Source organism: Galeopterus variegatus, unplaced genomic scaffold, assembly GCF_000696425.1.
Source record: "Galeopterus variegatus unplaced genomic scaffold, G_variegatus-3.0.2 Scaffold71, whole genome shotgun sequence".
Taxonomy (NCBI): Eukaryota; Metazoa; Chordata; class Mammalia; order Dermoptera; family Cynocephalidae; genus Galeopterus; species Galeopterus variegatus.
The window spans coordinates 203,728-223,805 of record NW_007726182.1 but is presented as its reverse complement, the minus strand read 5'-3'; positions in this window follow the sequence as shown (position 1 = coordinate 223,805).

Sequence of the window (20,078 nt, the reverse complement as noted above, 5' to 3'; positions counted from 1 at the left end):
CTCACGCTCGTGCGTGCCGCCTATGGACCTGTGTGAGCATTTTGGTGTTGGATCATAGAGTATGTTTACAAATAATTTGACCAAGTACCTCCAGATCACTCTTCAGAATGTCTGCATCAGTCTACTCTTGCCTCAGCAGAGCATGAGGCTTACTTTTTGTGCCTGCATCTCCCCCCAACACTTGGCATTATCAAATTGTATGGTTTTAGCTAGAATAACAACTATAAAGTTATATCTCAATGTTGTTTAATTTGCACTTAGTTTGCATCTCTTCATTTACTTGTTAGACTTTTAGGTCTTCTCATGGGTAAATTAGTTACACATATCCTTGGCTCATGATTCTACCGGGGTTCTTCTCTTTTATGTATTTATCTGCCAGAGTTCTTTTTATGTTTCAGATATTAATAACTTCTCTATGTTAGACATTGCAGTAATGTTATTGCAGTTTTAAGCTGTCATTCACTTTATTCATGATGTCTTTGAATTTGACATGATCAAACTCATCAATTTCTTTACCTCATGCACTGCGTTTTAAAGGTTTTATTTAAGAAGTTCTCCCTCTTCTAGGCTTCAAAAATATTACCTATATTTTCTTCAGTAACTTATAGCATTTCCTTCCACATCTAAGTCTTTAATCCATCCAAAGTTCGCCTTTGTATGTTGTCAGATTTATTTTTCTTTACATTGTCAGGCAGTTTTCCCAAATCCAACCATTAATCTACTCCCACTCCTCCTGATTTGTTCTGCCAGTTTTCTTTAATACTAAATTCCCAGGTATAGATATAGATGTACATAGATATAGATATAATCAATATAGATATAGTTGATATAGATATACATATGGAGAGATGGATATATATGTGTGTCTGAGTTCTGTATTCTGTTCCTCTGGATTATTTGTCTCTTTTACACAAATAGCACACATTGCAACATGTTTTAATATCTAGCCAGAATGGTATTTCCTCTGTTCTCTACTTTTTTTAAAGTTGACTTAGCTATTCATTGACCTTGATTCTTTCATATAATTTTTAGACTGCATTTATCAAGTTATTCAAAATACCTCACTGGAATTTTAAATGAAATTGCATTTAATTTGTAAATTAATTTTGGGAGAAAATACTTTGATAATATTAAGCTATTCCATACAAGAACAAGAAATGTCTCTCTTTTAAATAAATCAATTTGTATGTACTTTAATAGAATTTAACATTTTTCTATATAAATCTGTGTGCATTTGATTAAGCTAACCCTTAGATACTTTATAGCTTTTACCAACATTATGAAAGTTTTCTTCTTTTCTTTTTATGTCTTTTAGTTGATAGTTGGTTATTGCTGGTGAAGATAATACTAAATACAATATTTAAGATGCTCTGAGATCCAGGAACCTTATTGAACTTTTTTATTACTTCTGATAGTTTATCTGTTGTTTTTTTCTTTTCTTCTATTTTTCTATAGAAGCTTCTTTTAGTTTTACTTTACTAATTACCTCACTGAGTTACAGCAAATATTTCTTCTTGGAATTTTTTTTTCCCTATATGGAGATTATAAATTCAAAAAGCTGAGTATTTTTTTTTTAAATAATTACTTGATAAATGAAGGGAGGCAAGAAGGAAGGTCTAATTGTATGTTAATGTGGAACATGTTCTACATGGAAGTCGATACTCCTCCAGGATCTCTTAGAAGATTTTTGAATACTGGTTAGAGTAAATTTGCAGTTTCACAGTTAGCTAATATTGCATAGGGATGATAAAATTGAGACATGAAGGTTATATTAGGGTTAATAAAAACAGGTCTCTGGGCCGGCCCGGTGGCACATGCTACAGTGTGCCGCTTGGGAGTGCGGCAGTGCTCCCGCCGAGGGTTCGGATCCCACATACAGACCGGCCGCTCACTGGCTGAGTGAGGTGTGGGCGCAACACCGAGGGTTGCGATCCCATTGCCGGTCCCAGTCCGGTACGGGCGCGACACTGAGGGTTGCAATCCATTGCGGGACACGAAAAAAGACAAAAAGGAAAAAAAAAAAGAAAACAGGTCTCTACAGCTTGTATTATTAGTGGCATCCTGTGGAAAGAAGTGGAAGAGTGTTTGTTACACAGCAACACTGACAGCTGCCAACACAAGGAGAGCTACTCTGTCTGAGTCACTGGGACTGGAACCCTGACCACAGCACGTTGTCCTCCCAGGAAATGTCTGATGCCCCATTGCTTCCTCTTCCCTGCTTTACAGTTCTACATCCTTTATTCCCTGTCCTCTTTACACCTTTGGCACAGTATGCACAGGTTAATGTCCTCCCAACTGGAAACACTTGTGAAAACTGTTCCAAGTTCACTGAACTTTTATCAGTTTTGCAGTGTGCATTTCAAACAGCGGCAGATGTTTCCCCTGTGCTATTCATAGCCTCCCTTCTGTTTCCACAAGCTGGAAGAGCCCTGAAGCAAATGAGAGCTATTTCTAGCTAAAGGCAGGAGTATTATATCCTAAAAGAAAAATGCATTTGGAAGAAATATATCACAATTTTCAAAGTCCTTCTGTGTATTTTAAAATGATGGTAGTGATCCTGATCACATGGATGTCATTTGGAATATCCTTTCATGCCACTGAAGCCTTTCCCTGGTTCTTTGCTTATAGCCTATCAAAGAGCAGCTGGAAGGCCTCCATGGCTCCACCCAACAGCAAACATGAGATTTCATTCCCATCTTGGTCAAGGAGCCAAGAACCACCCCACTTTGGAGTTAGAAGCAGGATCTGCCATCACCAAAGCCAGCTCCCTGAGGAATGATCTGGGGCAGGAGGGAAGGAGCAACTGGGCTGGGACATGAATCTTGCTCAGCTCTTTTAAGACAAGCACATGCTGCCACCTGGTTTCCATTACAGCCTCACTATAGTGAGACTTGCCCACTGAGGCACCCAGGTGGAAGAATGAGGCTCGGGCCTTCTGTGCTTGGAGTCCGGAGAATGTTCCCAGCGTATCATAGTTACAGAAACATCTGTGCCCAACAGCTTTCTGCTGAACTGCTGTGAAAATTTACAGTGCTCGATTGCTTTCAGAATTTCTCACTTCTCAGGCTAAGGCAGGGTGGTCCCAAGGCTGCCAGTGAGTTGCAGCAGGAAGTGAGAGAGATCACAGTTTCTAGGGTTTGGATGAAATGTGGCATAAGGGTGTGAGGGGTGAGCCTGGAGCCCCAAGGGCTGTGGACTTCCTTCAACTGATAATGTTTTCCTTTCTTTTTTGTTCAGTCAGCATATACTTCCTGAGCGTGATGTGAACTGACTTTACCATGGATGAAAATCTGAGCAAAAGTTGGTCCTCAAAGTTCCAACAACTTAGTGAGAAATAACCAGTGGTTAAAAATGATTTAAAGAACATAAAATATTATTTACTTTGAAACCACAAGACAATAATAAAAAAGTTATTGTGTATTATGCTAAGCATGTAAATATGTTCTATTGGTTTTGAAAATACCTTCTAGAATAGCGCTAATCAATTAAGATCCTCAGACTAGCCAAATTAGTATCACCTAGTTTCTTGTTAGAAATACTCAGACCCCACCCCAGACCTACTATCTGTGAATAAGGCCCAGGAATCCTTATGTTAAAAAGGTCTCCCAGTGACACACACTAAAGATTCAAAAGCATTGATCTAGATTATAGGCAAGTAGAAAAAACAATCCTAGACAAATAAACTACCCAAAACAACCTACCTTGAATTTTCCAAGGGGCCAGGAAAGACAAGCAAGAAGAACTGGCCAGTACAGGGTAGCAGAGGGTCACAAGCATTTGGGGGTGGGAGTGGATAAGGAATTACAGGAGTAGTAGTAAGAGGTGGCAAAGACAGGAACTAATTAAGTCTTGGAAAATTATGGAGATTATGCATGAGAATTCTTTTTTAACACTTAGACTTTGTTAATATATAATGTTATGCAAATGTCTCCCAACAATTACAGGATAAACTATACTATGCTTATACTTTTAGATAATGACTGTGCATGGTTAGGAACATTAGCCAGTCAAGGCCTCTGTCACCATTTACCTAATATCCCCACAACCACTACAACCACCTTACTATGCTACAAATCAAGTGTTTTTACCTTTTCTCTCTTTTAAATGTTAGAACCCTTTGTTAAAAATGATACTTTACCTGGAAGCAAAATGTACAGTAGAGAAATAAGCTAGCTGCTCTGTTTGAAGAGATTTCTGGGCCACTGAACACCTTTATTTCCAGCTTTGAGAAGATTCAACAGAACTCCCAAGAATTTTATACTACAAAGTTAAAGAAACCTGTGTACATTCTTCAAACATCTTCATTTTTCACTGTCTTCAACCAGCCTATACCTAATCCCTGCCTATCTTAGGTCCATCCTGACCAACCCTGTGGGAATAAAATAGAGGCTGCCAATTCCAAAGTCATTTCAACCATCTCTCATAACCTACCTATGGAAGCCACGTGCCCCAAAAAGTACCATCACTTTCAGTATATTCGTTTTTATTTTTATTTATTTATTTATTTATTTTTATTTTTGTGACCAGTAAGGGGATCGTAACCCTTGGCTTGGTGTCGTCCGGACCACGCTCAGCCAGTGAGTGCACTGGCCATCCCTATATAGGATCCGAACCTGTGGCCTTGATGCTCCCAGCACTGCTGCACTCCTAGCGCTGCACTCTCCCAAGTGAGCCATGGGTTCGGCCCCACTTTCAGTATATTCATATGCCTCCTTTGGGAGAGACAGTTCAACAATCCAGTCTTCTGAAGATTGGGACCAATTTTCTGATCTGAAATTTCTCTGGTCTGGAGGCAAATGCTTCATACCACAGACTTCTCTGATGCAGGATGGAAACTCTGCAAAGACAAAGTCTTTCAAGAAACTTCTACGACCTCCACTACCCCCAATCAGGCATTGCACACTGCCTATGATGCCAAAATTCTCATCACAGTCATGGGGCAATTTTATGATAAGGTAAGCCTTGGATGACATCAGGGAATTACTGGGTGCTTGATAAGTGGCCAAACCTAGAAACTTCTGATTTCCCATTGCACCAAATGTTTCTACTTTGGTTCAGAGATCCTTGATCAGGTAAAAGATAAGGTATTAAAGTAGGAGCAATGGAAAAACAATTTTACCTTTTATATGAAACAACAAAAGACCCCAAATAGCCAAAGCAATCCTGAGCAAAAAAAAATAAAGCTGGAGGCATAACACCACCTGACTTGAAATTATACTACAGAGCTATTGTAACCAAAACAGCATGGTACTGGTATAAAAATAGACATTCAGATGAGTGGAGTAGAATTGAGAACCCAGAAATCACCCCTCAGGCTTATAGCCATTTGATATTGGACAAAGGCAACAAAAGTCTACACTGGAGAAAAGACTGCCTCTTCAACAAGCCATGCTGGGAAAACTGGATATCCATATGTAGAAGAATGAAACTAGATATGCATCTCTCATCATACACTAAAATCAATGCAAAATGAATTAAAGACTTAGGTAGAAGACCTGAAACTGTAAAATCATGAAGGGAAAATAAAGGTAAAGCACTCCAGCAACTAGGTCTGGACACAGACTTTATGAACAGGAGTCCAAAAGCACAAGTAGCAAAAGAAAAAATAAACAAACAGGACTATATCAAACTAAAAAGCTTCTGCACAGTAAAGGAAACAATCAACAGAGTGAAATGACAACCTACAGAATGCAAGAAAATGTTTGCTAAGTATGCATCTGACAAGGGATTAATATCCAGAATATACAGTATAATAGCAAACAATTATACTATAAAAAAAACAAATAACCGAATTAAACAATGGGCAAAGGAGCTGAACAGACATTTTTCAAAGGAAGATATACAAATGGCCAATAGGTACGTGAAAAAATGCTCATCACTAGTCATCAGGGAAATGCAAATTAAAACTACATTGAGATACAACCTCACCCCCGTTAGACTAGCTATAATCAAAAAGACGGTGAATAACAAATGCTGGTGAGGATGTGAGGAGAAGGGAATACTCCTATACCATTGGTGGGACTGTAAATTAGTACAACCACTATGGAAAACAGTATGGAGGTTTCTCAAACTACTACAAATAGATCATTCATATGATCCAGCAATCCCGCTTCTGGGTATATACCCAGAGGAATGGAAATCATCATGTCCAAAGGATACCTGCACTCCCATGTTCATCGCAGCTCTGTTTACAATAGCCAAGACATGGAACCAACCTAAATGTCCATCAATGGATGTTTGCGTAAGGAAAATGTGGTATATATATGCCATGGAATACTACTCTGCCATAAAAAAGAATGAAATACTCCCATTTGAAACAACATGGATGAGCCTGTAGAAACTTATGCCGAGTAAAATAAACAAAGCACAGAGGGATAAATACCACATGTACTCATTCATATGTTGGAGCTAAGAGAGAAAGAAGGAAGGAAAGAAAGACCACAGTGGTGCATTGGACTTGCAGAAGGAGAGAACATTCTATGGGCTACAAAGTGGAGTGGGGGGAAAGGGGAGGGGGAGGGAGGTTGGGGATAATTGGGTGGGGGGCACAGGGTACAAATGCAATTTGTGGTAATGGGTACACAGCCAGTATGAATCTGGCCCCCACATCATGTGCACGAGGGGTGACAATCAGCTTTGTATTTCATGAATATTCATAATCAATCAATCCATAAATAAAGTAGGAGCAGACATTGGCAGCTGTGCAAGAAATTTTAATTATTCCTGTTAGCTCCTGATCTAAATCAGTGTGTAATATTAGACTTCATTATGTTTATTGGGATTCTTCAGTGGTTTGGATTTGGGTTTTTTTGTTAGTTAACTGGTTGATTAGTTTGAAGGATTTTTGTTTTGTTTTGATTTGTTGTTGCTTTTAAAACCATTAATCTGGGGCTGGCCTGTGGTTCATTTGGGAGAGTGTGGTGCTGATAACACCAAGTCCAAATTTTCAGATTCCTATATAGGGATGGCCAGTTAGCTCACTTGGGAGAGTGTGGTGCTGACAACACCAAGTCAAGGGTTAAGATCCCCTTACCGATCATCTTTTAACAAAAAAACAAACATTAGTCTGCAGGAAATTATGAGTTAGAAACAGAGTAACAAAAAGGAATCTAATAATTATTCCTAAAATAAGTTGTGAGCATGTATTTGACTTGTAGGAACAGGAAGAATTTATCTTCTAAGCTTTGCTCTTTTTTTTTTCATGATTTCACCACCAGGGAGGAATGGCAGATAAAAAGAGGAGAGAGAACCCTCCTTATATCTTTTACTGAAAAATCTGGATTCTGACTAGTCATAAATATGTGCCCATCCTATAAACATTTGAGGGAATATAAAAGAGGAAAAAAGAGTTCTTATTTTTAATTGTAAGTGGAATTTTAAAATAATCAACTAAAGTCAAATAATTCTCTTGGACTATTCTAGAAAAGACCTTTTCTATACTATTCTTGCACATTTACCTAAGAGACAGGGCTTTGAGCCCACATCAATCCCTAAGACACACAAACATGTTTCAAAAGAAGATATACAATATATGAAGCATAGAGTCAGTTGCATCAAAATATCAGTCTTTAGCCAAACTCAGCAGCCCTGAGGGGTGTAGCCAGGGGAAGCCAAACCCAGCTGCAACCAAGTAAAGAGCACACCAAAAACACCGTTTTCACATGGGTAGCCCTCCATAGCCACCACAAGTGCCATGGCTGCTGCAAAAGTGGCTAGTCTCTATAGCAGCAGTCATAGCCACCATGCAGATGGCACGCCAGACTCTCAACTTCAGAATTGACACAAGGAAAGGTACCAGTGGAGACCAAAAAAAAAAAAGAGGTCCTCTCTCTCCATAAAGCACACTCCAGAGTGATAGAGAAGTATCTGGTTATGATAATAGGAGGGGACTTTATCACACCTGTCTCAGTGCTGGACAGATGCTCTAGGGAATAAACCAACAGAGGAACAGTTAATCTATCAGATGGAGAGAACTAATCCATGGTTATCAGAGGGGGAGGAGAAAGGGGAATGGGGAAGGGGAGAGAGATTCGATAAGGGAAATAAAGAATAAGTATGATTTGTAACAATGAATATGCTAATAAGAATTAAAAAATAAAATATCAGTCTTTGAATCACAGAGCATAGACCTCTAAAGGACACCAGGTAGAGTTTCCAGAACAGTCCCCCATTTAGTAAACAGGGAAAATGAGATCCTAAGAAAAGAATTGGGCAAAAATTTTTTTTCATAAAATAAACAGGTACTTTACCTAAGAGAAAATGTTAATAACTATAAAGATATATAAAATTGCTCAATGTTATTGGGAATAAAAATTATTACAACAATAAGATATATTTCACACCCACCATATTGGCAAAAATATTTAAGTCTGACAATACCAAGTGTTGGTAAAAACCTGGAGAAATGGATTCTCTCTAGTCTGCCAATCAGAAAATAAATAAGTTACAGCAAGTTTAGAAAGCAGCTGGGCAAAAAGTGGAATGTATCTAATTCTGACCATGTCATTCCTATATTTATACCCCGCAGAAACTTCTTTTTTTTTTTTTTCCTTTTTGTCTTTTTTCGTGACTGGCAACGGATCGCAACCCTCAGTGTCACGTCCGTACCGGACCGGGACCGGCAACAGGATTGCAATCCTCGGTGTTGCGCCCGCACCTCACTCAGCCAGTGAGCAGCCAGTCTGTACGTGGGATCCGAACCCTCGGCGGGAGCACTGCTGCGCTCCCAAGCGGCGCACTGTAGCAGTGCGCCACCGGGCCGGCCCCATACCCTGCAGAAACTTCTATAGATGTGCTCTTTATTAGTCCATTCAGGATGTTATGACAAAATACCATAGACTGGGTGGCTTTTACACAACAAACTTGTTTCTCATAGTTCCAGAGGCTAGGAAATTTGAGGTCAAGATACCAGTATGGTCAGGTTCCAGTGAGGGCCGTCTTCCAGGCTGCAAACTGCCAACTTCTCACTATATCCTCATATGGAAGAAGGCACTAGCTATTTCACTGGGGTCTCTTTTATAAGGACACTACTCACATTTATGAGGGCTCTACCCTCATGACCAAATCACTTCACAAAGGTGCCCCCTTCTAATAGCATCACCTTGGGTGTTAGAATTTCAACACATGAATTTGGGAGAGACACAAACATTCCCACCATAACAGGTTCCAGTTATTCGGTTTACTATTCTATAAACTAGACATAGGTCCTTTTGTATGTAAAATTGTTATCAACAAAAATAAAGTTACACCTGTAACTTTAAGACAACCAACATAGACCAATCATCAAAAGTTTAAGTAATTTTCCCAGGTCACTCCACAAATAAATGTCCAAACTTGGATTTGAACCCAAATGATCTAGTTTCAGAGTGCAAGCTTGTAATTACTATTATTGTCCTATCATCCTATTACACAATATGTACTAGACTTTTTACCCTCACAGTGTCTTCATCTGTACAACGGAAATTAAATATACATAAAGTTCCAGGCACATTGCTTCGTCTATGGTAAGTGTTCAAAGATAACACTAAGGGGAAGAAGGAGCAGGAGGAAGGAAAGAGGGATGACAGGGAGAGAGAAAGGAAGAGAGAGAAAGAGAGGAAGAAAGAGAGAAACCCCAAATGAGGAAGGGTATCCTTAAAGGAAGTGCACATACCCAATTTAGAAAATTCACAAAGTAGAAGTGTAAACGAGAAAATCTGTTTTCTCTGCATTGCTACAGGCCCCAAAGCATCTGGTCTCATTAAAGGTGCAAAAGTCGAATATCCTATTGAAAATTCTCTTTGGTGTAGGAAATTAAGTTGAATTAAAAACATGACCTTTCTCTCAAACTGGCAAAAGCGATCTCGCTCTCTAAGCATGATCGGATCCTTTTAGCAATACATCAAAACCAGACGTCGCTGTGGGACTTCTATGGCTGAGCCATCAACCTCCTCTGAGACCCCTGTTTATTTGGCTCTATTCAGGCAAAGAGGATCAGGTTCTTTATAAAATCCAAAGCAAGAAGGTGATATCCGCCCAGGGAGGAGGGCTTTGGGTCTTCCCTAACATTTCACAGGCTGTTCATGCAAGGACGGAGCTGCTAGAAGCCTGAAGGGTTGTTGCCCACCCTTCACTCTGGAAACAACTTTGGGGGTCAGGGAGAAAGTGCAGACAGGATTGCTCTCTCTGGCAGAGACTGAGTTGTGAGTTCAATTGTACTCCTATAAGGCCCAGCTGGGGGGAGCCCTGGGGACCCCAGTGGGGACTGTCGGCAGGAACATGCTCCCAGAGACTCTCTTGTTCTCTGCTTTGTCCATCCCATCCCCAGGCAGAGCCTATTCTTTCCCTACACCAAGGTTCCCCAGAGCAAAGGGCATTATTAGTCCAAATTTGCCATCCAACAAACAAATGCTAAGCTCATGTTTGCTCATGCAGACCCACTCATACCCAAGCCTTTCTGGAGTCCACAGGGAACTCAAGGGGAGAAAGGAACTCTCCAAAGAGCATAGTAGCAGTGCTGCCAAGATGGGAGCCCAGAGCAATGGCAGCACTGCAGGAAAGTGACCAGTCTTCAGAGCCAAAATCCAAAGAGACATTCAGAAATAGAGACAAATAATTTGGGGCTGGCCCGGTGGCGCACCGCTATAGTGCGCCGCTTGGGAAGCGCGGCGGCGCTCCCGCCGAGGGTTCGGATCCCACATACAGACCAGTTCCCGCTCACTGGCTGAGCGAGGCGTGGGGGCAACGCCGAGGGTTGCGATCCCGTTGCCAGTCCCGGTCCGGTACGGGGGCGACACTGAGGGTTGCGATCCATTGCCGGACACGGAAAAAAAAAAAAAAAAGAAATAGAGACAAATAATTTACTCATAAGCCTACCCATTGCAGTGCTACTTATAGACCCAAAGAGTCTAAAACAATTTAATTGCCCAAATTTAGAAGATGGCTAAGTAAATTGTGGTTTAACTGTACTGTATCACTTAAAATAGCTGGTAACACATAAAAAAAACTCTAGTCCCCAGCAAGAGTATTTTTTTCCAATTAAATTGTTATTATTATTATTATTATTATTATTATTATTACAACCTAAGTATTAATATTAGCTAGAACTTTATAACTTCCAATGAGCCCTGCTTCTATCAAACATATTTCATTTAATCTGCACAAACGTATAAGCTAGATACTATTATCTCCATTTTATAGATAGAGAAACAGATGCTCCAAAAGATCAAATGACTTGCCCAAGATCAGACACCTAACAAGTGACAGAGAAGAGATTAAAACCCAGGTTCTCAAACTCTAACCCCACAGCTCCTTCTACAACGTTTGCATGTCCCATCATCGGGAGCTGGGGGAGTAGAGACTCACACAGGAAAAATAGTAAACCCCCAATGAAAGGGCTTCAGATAATTGTTCGATACATTGGAAAATGTGTTTGATTAATATCAAGGGCCAAAAGAAACTTTTTATGTGACTGTGCTAAAATAGCAAAGACTTTTGCAACTCTAGGGAGGCTTTTACTCCAGACCCTTTTAAGTCAGGAATCTGCTTAGGAATCTGCTAAATAAATCTGCAAGAACAGGAAAGTTGTGTTTAAATTAATTAAATAAATAATAATAATAAGGAGAAGAAGGAGGAGGGAGGAAGAAAAGAAGAAAGAGGAGAAAAGGAGAAGAAATTAATGGTGGTAAAAAAATATATTTATTTCATAATCTTCATAACAAGAATAAAACAGCTCCTGAAAATCCCTTAAGAATTACATAGTGGAAAAACAAAGTCACGCAGAGCTGATTTATTTCCTTGACACTTTTAATAGTTTTGATCTCCAAAAACTTTTCAGAGTAAAAATAAGTACAGAAAGCCTCTTTAAACATCTTAGCTATTTTCTGGGCTTGTTTCTACTGGGTTAGTAGGGGATCTGAAGTCCAAGCCAGTCATTTGGAGGAGTGTTAAAAAATATGCAATACCTACAGATGTGGTTTTATTTTCAGAGTAATAATAATAATAAAGGCAGGAAAAAATAAGCAAACCAAAACATGCACTGAAGTGCCAATGAAGAGAAAAATACACTGTGGGAATTTAATGTGGGAGCATATGCATGCATGTAAACGGGGAAGAAAAGAGTAAGCAGAAAGAAAGAGGGAAAGATGAGTACTTAATTCCATCTGAGGATCAGCGCTACAGTACAAAGCACTGTCACACTGACATGCTTCACACCAACCCCTGACTTCTGGAGGTCACTGTCAATTCGTATAGACTCATCTGGCCATGTCAATGAATTCATCTGCCACCCATGGAAACCTTCAGTTGTCGTTCATTAATCCAACGTTCTCTAAGTTTTCCATAAAGGGCTCTTTTTGAAAACATGGAACTTGAGTAGCTAAACTATTTTTAAAAGAATAGACCATAGATTGTGCAGTGTTACTTTCCCCACACTCCAACATGTACCAAAGTCTTAATTAGAGCCATAGCAAGCTGAGCTATTTTGGCCTTTGATTTTATAGCACAACACGCAATTCCTATTGGTATAGTAAACCAGTAACTTCAGTATTTGTTAAAACTGAATAAAGTTTATAAGCCTATCAAAATACCTCTTGTTTCTTGTAAATGTTTAGGAAACATTTCTGAAATGTTTCTGAAAGTTAAGGTCTTAAGAGTTAGCAGGAACCAGAGAGCAACTCACATTGCATTTTGCTTCCTTCTGAATAAAGCATGGCCTTGGCTCTGCAAGGGGCAAGGATCACCACAGTCATTGGAGAGGGGAGTCAAGGAGGAAATGGACAACCACAAGTACAACAGGCCCCTTCTCACAACCACGCAAGGCCCTTGCAGATGGTATGCGCTGTTTACAAATGGCCTAGCAGCCTCCATTAAAAATGACGCCTGTATTCCCAAGAGAGATGAATGAGAAATGAAGGAGGAAGGAAGAATGAGGTTTCCATCCAGTAGCCGTTGGGGAAAATAGCCTTCACTTGCTTCCGACATTACTTCCAAAAGCTCATTTCCCATCACTGCTCTCCAGCAGGGTCTTGAAAATATGCCTGTATATAGAAAAAGTGATAAAAATCAAGGACTCACCAAATATTCCAAAGGATTACAGCTCTGACTGTAAGCTACTCAGTTTATAAGATGGGAACAACAGTGATACTTACCTCACTGGGCTGTGACCACTACACAAAAAAATCCATGGAACATGCTTAGTACATGCTTAACACAGAATGAGAACTCTACTGTTATTGGTCATTGCTATTATTGTTGTCACCGCTGTTACTGTTGCTTTCAGAAGCCCCCTATGACAAGCTCTGAGCTATTTCTGCAGAAACTAGGAGTGGTACAGACTTGCTGGCCCAACACTTCCCTAGCTAGTTTTGAGCAATACTCAGGCCTTGGTGCCTAGGTCTCTGTAGGCCAATGCAGTATTTGGAAAACACTTCCATGTGAGAACAATATAGCAATAACAAAATATTTATGATTTATTCACGTCTAGCCCTTTGCAAATCATGAGGTTCCTTGACATACTTCAAGTTACTTTAAAAGAGTTGTCATTTCTCATAGTCTCATTTTCACTCTCCTTGTTGTTTTTCGAACACAATTTAGCCAGCCTATTAACTCTCCTATTCCACTAAAACAGCTCTTATCAAGACCTCCTGTGATTTCCAGAAGTCACTTTTTAGCCCTCAAACCTCCCTCCTTTTGGAAATATGTATTTTCGCTTCATACCACTTGCTTGGTTCACTTTCAAGTTCTTCACCTTTTCCTATTCAGTCTCCTTTATAAGTCTCTCCTCATTCTCCCAACTTCTAAATGATGAGTGCTCCAAAGCTCAGCCCTGTGAACTTTTCTTTTCTCTGTCTTGGCAATCTCATACAGGCTGGTGGCTTTAAATGCATTTGATATGCTAGGAGCTCTAAACCGTACCTCTAGTCTAGACTTGACTTACATATCCAACTGCTTTCTCAGTATCTCCATTTAAAAACTAAATAGGTACCTCAAATTTATCACGTCCAAAATCACATGTGAAATTTTCACTTCCAAATCTGCTCTTCTTTTTGTCCTCCAACTCAGTAATTGGCAACAGTCTTTCTATTTTTTCTTTTACTTTTTTATTCTTTTTTTCCGACAATGGTGGGCAGAGAGCCAAACCTCTTTTTAGTTGATAAGGACAAAATCCTTCAAGACATTTTTGACTCCTCTTTTTTTTTATACCCTAGGTCTAATCTAGCAGCAAGTCCTATTGGCTTTGCATTCAAAATATGTAGAGAGTATATAACTTCACACTGCCTCACCACTACTCCCTGACCAGATGAGATAAGAAGCTACCAAGAGAATTGTGAGCAGAAAAGTAACATGACATGACTTAGATTCATTGATAATGAAACGGCTTCATTGATGATTAACTATACAGTATCTACAGCAGAAACGGGGAGCCAATCATTAGCCTACTTTAGTAATCCAGACACTAAATAGTAGTATTTCTTGCTGCATTCCCAGTACCTAGAATAGCATCTGGCTTAAAATAAATGCACGATAAATGTCATTGAATGAGGAATATTCAGAGCCAGCAGATTCAAAAGGTCCTGGGAAAAGGACAGTGTTTGTTATGATAGAACGTAGACAAGGCACTCTCAGTTTAAAACCCACAACAGAGCACCAGGGTATATAATGTGCAATAAATGTTCAATAATTGCATGGTTGATAATTGGTTAGTTGGTGGATGGGTGGATGTACAGATACGTGGATGGATAAAAGTATGAAGGGATGGAAAGATGGATTTACTAATGGGCACACATTAGGAGAAAGATTAGAAGAAGAGGGGAATGGGAAAGACAGCCAATAGAAAGCGATATAACCAGATTCATCACCAGAGTATCAAAGGAAAGGATGTAGAAAAGACACCTATACCTCAAAGCTTCCAAACTCTCCAGAAGAAAACTTACTACATTCAAAAGTGCATTTGAGTTTTCAATATTACATGAAATCAGCCAGATACATTGTAAGGCAATGGTTTTATTTTATCTGTGACCAAGTGAAAACTACAAATATTTAATTGAGCCAAAATTTTAAAATATCTATTGAAACGTAGTTTCAATCCAACTGATAATGACATCTCACTTAAACAATCTCTATACCTCTAGGTTTCTGCTACTATCCACATTTGTTCTATCGCTTGCCCAGTCCTCCATCACGTAATATACAACTTACCTTTATGAACTCTTTCAGCAACGTCAGTTTGGATATACTTTTTGGTAATGTAAATATCAAAAAGAAAACTATACAGTCATTTTTCTCTCCCTAGAAATTTCTCAGTGACATCCAAAAGCCACTGTTAGTTTGCTTCTTTACCACCTTGGTCACTTCATTCAGCATTCCTGGCCCAGAGTTCCTGGGAGAGACTGAACAACCATCAACAGTGGCAATATTGGGGTTAGGAGTGACAGCCAAGCCTTATGCGATGATAGTTCAGCACTATGGACAGCAATGTGTGTGCCAGTGTGCTCCCCAAAAGATTATAAGTATGCTCTGACTATACCCAAAATGTACCCATATTACATTAGCTTGTGCCAAAACCCAGTGATAATAATGACAGTTGAGATTTATTGAACACTTAATATGCACTAAGCATCGTATTAATTTACATTTAGTCCTCTTAAGAATTCTGCAAGATAGGCATTATTATTTCCACTTATGGATGAAGAATTTAAGGTTCATAGAGATTAAGAAACCTGCCAAACATCATCAACTAATAAGCCTCCAGAGTGGTCCTCGGTCCCTTTCCTAGGTAGGTGTCCATATCCACATGCACACATGAGAGTCCATCCTGAGAGTCTGGTGGAGCCCTTGGTTTAGGAGGCCTCTAACTCACTTCTGGATAACAACCAGTGAGAGAAAGGTCTTATCTCAGAGGGAAAAATATGATAACCATCTGGTGCATCCAAGGAAAGCCATGTGAAGGAAAAAGAAGGAGCCCCTAAAGACAGGTTCCCCCAGGCATACCTACAAGTACAGGCTGCTCACAAGGTCTCAGGGGCATGTAAACCACAATGATAGGCACACTCCATTTACAAACACTTAAATGTTTTCATTTTCATGTCTCTGATGTCTGCATTTTTTCCCAAGCATCGCAGATTTCTAATCAGTCCCACGTGTCTGTTCTCAACCATGTATCTGATAGCCAGCCAGACAAGCTGCAAAGTCTTTGGCCACAGAAGCACCTGGCTCCCCAAGGATGTGTGCCTCATTGTCTTAAATCTAGCAAAGCCTCTTTTATCTGCCTGCTTGGACAAGATTGCAGCCAGGCCTTCCTACAGCATCCTTCCAGACCCAGCATCCCCTTTCTCCCAGATCCTTCACCTACCCACTGACACTGAGCCCTCTCTCTCCCCTTCCTTCTTTCCCACAGCTCTGAACAGCCACTGCTCTCTCTGGGTCCTCCTTTTACCTCCATGACACATGTCACAAAGCTGCACTTTCTTCTATCCAGGGACAGGCACATGACTGTCTCTTTCACTCTACTTTGAATTTATTGAGGACCAGAAGCACCTCTTAAGGAGGCAGCCTTGATTCTGAGACAGCCCCAACGTTAAGCATCATTCCTTTGACTTTCTATGGCTTGTGTTTTTGTGGGACCATGGATCAAAATTTTGACATGGTCACCACATCATACACTCACAACTTTGCGTCTCCAAAGGGTAAAGGCTGTGCCTAATTCTTCCCTGACTTCCTAAACTCTGGTATAGTTCCAGGTACATAGAACGAGGCCGGGTATCTAAAAGGTGGATTTAAAGGCAGAGCATGTGCACAAAATGGCCCGAATATTGAAAAAGGAAACACTCTCCCATGAGCCTTGGCTGGGAAGAGTCTAACCTATCTGTATGTGTTGTTCCAGAGTTGGGAGATAGCACAGAATCTCCAAGCCCATCCTCTGCTGCTGCCAGTGAGGGAGGAACTTGGACAGGAAACACCTTTCCACCAGCACCACAAACAATATATTTCATAAACTCCTGCTGATAACCTTCTATGTGTCAGGCCCTCCAGCGACGAATAAGAAACCAATGTGGTTTAATTTATAACTCCTTTTTAAAAACACTGAAGTAAGCCGAATTCATAAAATAGGAGATCAAAAAAAAAAAAAAAAAAAAAAAAAACCCAAATTAACTTTTTAAATAACTTTTTATTTTGACATAACTTAAAATTTCAGAACTGTTACAGCAGTCCCATGCACTTTTCACCAATTGCTTGATATTTGCTTTATCACTCCCTACCAATATTTGAGAGTAGGTTGCAGACGTTATGCCCCTTTACCGCTAATACTTCAGTGTGTATTCCCTAAAAAAAAAAAAAAAAAAAAAAAGGAGAGTCAACTATTTTTACTGAATACCTACTGTGTACCAGGTTAATTGCACACGTTGTCTCATTTAAGCATCACACCAATCTAAGAGAGAGAAATAATTTTCTCTATCTCAGGGAATTCTAGAAAGATCTGAGCCCCATTCTGTGGGCCATGATGTGAATGCTGTGGGCTTGCAACCCACATTCCTCATGGGATTCAGTATCAATTGCACAAACACTCATGTCCCACCCACTATCTTTTTCCATTTCTTCTACAGTTGAGCACATATTGTAGCACAGTCTAGTAACGTTTCTGTGCCATAGAGAAACAGTAAAGATTTCCTGTCGTAACACTAAATGTCACTTAAAGGAGTTACAGATGCTGAATCTGAGCAGATTAGCCAAATTACGGTATAAACTTCAACTCTCAGAACTGTATCCCCAAGGCAAAATAAAATGTCCAGTGGAGGTTACCCCATTCCTCAACAAAAAGCAGCTTTCTAAAATGTGATGCATATAAAATATTACATTTCTTAAACTATGTTGGCTTTTGGCTGGTTGCATGTTTTCTATTGGAGTTAATACCACATATTAAGGTGTAGGAATTTAAGACAGGCATGTAATACAGTGAGCCATTTAAGCAAACCAAAATTTAAAAACAACAATGCCCTCCACACACCGTGACTTATGTTACATTGCTTTTGGTCCTCACCAATTCTTTGTTTTTCAGTGTGGAGTCCTAGGCCTGGGAACCCTTGGCTGCAGGTCTGGGTAATTAGATCAGAGAAGCCTGTGGGTGGTGTTGATGTGTGTCCCCCAGACCCTTCCCTTTGAGAGGCCTGGCCAATGTCATCATGTGACCATCATACTGCAGCTTTCTGCTTTGATCCTAGATCTGAGAACAGTGCAGCTCTGAGGTTGCAGGCCTCCACCCTCAGGTGTCTTCCTCCCCATCTGGAGTATTGCCTTTCCATAAGTCAAGAGTCACACCAACTTCTCACTGCACATGATCTGTATGTAATAGCTGACACTTTGAAAATTAGGATGTGCCTGCACTGGGTTAAGCTCATTACATGCATGATTTCATTTACTCTTTACAACTCAATTATGCATATACTTTTATTATCCTCATTTTACAAATAGTGAAACTAGAACACAAATTCCACGTGAACTTTATCTTATGTTGCTATAACTCCAGGGCCTAGAATAGTGCCTGGAAGTGCTCAAGAAGTAATCGTTAAATGAAAGAATAAATGAATGAAGCCAGAAAAGATTAATTCAGTTGTCCAAGGCCATGCAGCTAACAAGTGTTTAATCTAGAGAATATTTTTGAAAGTGGGACTTCTCGTCTTCCTGTGTAATGTTCATGCCAACGTTTCCTAAGCAGTTCCAAGGCAGTAGTCAGCTTGGCAGCATGCTGTGGTGTACAATACACAAGGCTGTGAGGGACACAGACCTGAGTCCTGGTCTCAGTTCTACAGCTTATTAAGAGACATTAGACAAGTCACTTAAATTCTCTTAGCTTCAATTTTCTCATTTGTAAAATAATAATAATAACATTGACTTTTTCGTGTGTTTGTATGGCTTATAAAAGCTAAACTACGTGAAGTGCCTAGCAAAGTTTCTTCTACATAGCATGTGATAGACAATTTTAGTTATTGTGTAGTGATAATTGACCTCACCGTACCCAAAACCAGCACAGCATCACTTTTGTGCTATTCCTTCTAAAAATGCATAATCCAAATCTGATCATGAGGACACATTACACAAGCCCACTTGAGGGATATTTTACCATATAACTGGCTTATCTTCTTCAAAATTGTCAAGATTATGAAAGTCATGGAAAGACTGAGAAACAGTCTTCAGAAAGACTGAAGGAGACTAAAGATACGTGACAACTAAATGCAACATATCATGAATGAGATCCTTTTTGTATAAAAGCCGTTGTTAGGAAAATTGTTGAAACTTGAATAAGATCTGTAGATTAGATGACAGTAATATATCAATGTTAAATTACCAATTTTGATTTTGATAGTTGGATGGAAAGTTCTTCTTTGTTGGAATTACATATTATTCACTGGTAACAGGGCATAATGTTGGCGGCTTATTCTCAAGTGATTCAGGAAAAAGAAGTATTGGTAATATTTCAGCAAATTTTCTGTAAGTCTGAAATTTTACTAAAATAGAAAGAAAAATAAAGAAAACATTACTGAGAAATACACAAATATACAAAGGTTTAATAAATGGAGAAATGTGCTGTATTTCTATGGGATGGGAATCTCGACTAGACATGGCAAAAACAATTTCTTTCTTCAAAATAAATTTTATAAAATCAATACACTTGAAATAAAATTCCATCAGAAACTTGAATTCATTCTAAACTTCCTAAAAGCATAAGAGTAAAATACCAATGAAATACCAAAAACTAAAGATTGTAAGGAGGAATGTGCATTGAAAGTATATAAATTTATTTCAAAGTTATATTAATCATAAGAGTATGGTACTGACACTGGCCTCCAAAATAGAAAAACAGAACAGAATAAAAGTTGCCCAGAAGGGTCAAGTACAAAAATGGAACTTTAAATAAGAGGGCAAAAGATGAGTCATTTAATAAATATTAGAAACATTGATTAATAATCTGGGAGAAAATTTAACATTCACCTAATACTATATATCAAAATAAGTTCCATGTACAATAAAGTTTAAATACAAATAATTTTATCAAATGCTTTTTCAGCATCAATGGAGATGATCATATGGTCCTTGTGTTTGAT